Consider the following 2,506-nt stretch of genomic DNA (forward strand, 5'->3'; position numbering starts at 1 on the left):
TCAGGACTCTTGGATTTTCTCTTTCATTATTATGCTAGGTACTAGGTACTGATAAACGTTTTAGATTCTGAGCGGTGATTAGTTTTACTATAATGTGTTTTTTTATCCATATATATTCTATATAATTTCTAGGTATATATAATTGGTATATTAATATAATCTTAAAATTCAACATTTTTAGTCAACGATTATTTTGTAACGCAACGTCACACATCGTTTTAAAATCGAAAAAAGCTGGAATAAAGTCTATTAAAAAAAAATTGTTTTTAAACTAAAATTATTGCAACTATTCGTCCTTAGATATAAAAGTTAAACAGTTTATAAATTTTTAACTACAAAATAATTATTCAATTTTAAATTTGATAAATTTTGTCAAAATTCGATCTTTAAATGCTTATAAAAAAAATTGTGCCTATGTATTTTTAATATTTTTCAACTGATATTGTATTAATATATCAGGAGCCTTGTATTAAATTTTTACACTTTTTGGCCCAACAGATAAAACTTTATTGATATTTATTGAAAAAAAAACAAAAAATTGATTTGCTATTATTTGCTAACTGTTTGCTAACTACCGGCGTTTGTTTGGAGACGATCGGATAAAGTGGGTGGGCTGGAATTTTTTTTTATAAAATCGGCCAAAAATAGAATTTTGATTTTCCAACTTCAAAAATTGATTTTCTATTATTTGATAACTGTTTGCTAACTACCGGCGTTTGTTTAGAGACGATCGGACAAAGTGGGTGGGCTGGAATTTTTTTTTCTAAAATCAGCCAAAAATAGAATTTTGATTTGCCAACTTCAAAAATTGATTTGCTATTATTTGCTAACTGTTTGCTAACTACCGGCGTTTGTTTGGAGACGATCGGACAAAGTGGGTGGGTTACCTGAACTTGGCCCACCCAAATAAATAATGCTTATAACTGCCTCAATAATGATTTGCTAACTTCTATAGTAAATTTGCTATTATTTGCTAACTATTTGCTAACTTTTGGTATTGGTTTGGGTCTTATCATAGAAAGTGGGTGGGTCAAATTCATGGACATATACACGTATCACGTTTGATGTTGATTATCGACAGTTACAGCGGATGTGTGCGTATTGTATCGTAACTATATGTCAACTAACAAATTATCATTACACAATATATATCGTCAATAATAAAATAGATAGGTACTACAAACAGCCAGACATTTTATTGCATCAAACAAGTTTAAATATTCGATTAGATTAGATTAGCTTTTTTACGGCGAATGATGAAAACGGACACGGCCGAAACGCTATCGGCAAAACAATACATTTTATCGGCTGCCGAAAATAGATTTAATAGAAAATCCACCAGTCTACGGGGGGGGGGGGCATGGCCCCTTGCCCCCCCCCCCACCCCTTGGATCCGCGCCTGCCCCCTAATACAAGTAGCTGCTCAGTGGAGTGTGGACAAATTGGTATTTAGTTATTTTTTTACATTTTATAATTATTATTATAACCTTTGTATTACTATAAAGTAGGTATAGGCGTGTAGGTTAAAATTAGGTAGATAATAGTAGTTATATACCTATTTATAGGTACTATAAATTATTAATTATACGGTTATTGTTAATTATAGCCTATTGAGTATATTAAAAACTACGAGTTTTATACAACGATGTATTAATATAAGGCTGTTGAAAGCGAACCATTTTTGGATTTAGGTAATATTCTTTATCCAGCGTGTCTATAGCAATTTATAGACATATGAAAACAAATTATGAATAAAAAAACTATTATCATTGTATTATTTTATACATTTATTACATCGATTACAATTTTGTGTACATTTATATTTTCTAGTATTCTAATAAATAGGTAACAATGTGGTCCGTCACTATTTATAAATTGTCACCTCTGACAATAGGTACTCTTAATCAAATTAATTTAAAATAATGGGTCAACATTGAATGGATAAAGACATAAAGTTAATGCATGTCTATATTATATATTATCAAACTATCTACAATAAGTACCTAGATATTAAAATAATTGAATGAATTTCTATTAAATCTTTAATATAGGTACTGGCCTTATACTAGTTATATCCTACGCATGTAATATTACATTAGAATGCGATGATAAGAATATTATATAGTTAATTGAGATAATACGACTGGCAACGGATTAATGCATTCTGCAGAACTTCAATAACTCAGTTGTGAAAAACAACGAGAAAAGTTAAGTGCTACTAGAAATAATGCAAGAACCACCAAAGAACAGTCTTCGCCCGACGGTTTATCGGTAGTGTCTAGGTGGGGTGAGGTGTGGCGCGGGGCGTGTGTACTGTGTACTGTGTACTGTGTCGTGTGCACAGAGGTTGTGACCATAGATAAGTATAATATAATGGTTGTGACCGTGACCGTCCGTCGTCCGACCAGGTGGCGCCGTCGCCGCCGACGCCACCTCCGTTATCTCGCCGCCGCGGGGCGCACCACCGGCACTGTCGGCCAATCGCGAACGGAGTCTCGTGTTTACG

The sequence above is a fragment of the Metopolophium dirhodum genome, chromosome 1 (genome assembly GCF_019925205.1).
Source record: "Metopolophium dirhodum isolate CAU chromosome 1, ASM1992520v1, whole genome shotgun sequence".
NCBI classification, from domain to species: Eukaryota; Metazoa; Arthropoda; class Insecta; order Hemiptera; family Aphididae; genus Metopolophium; species Metopolophium dirhodum.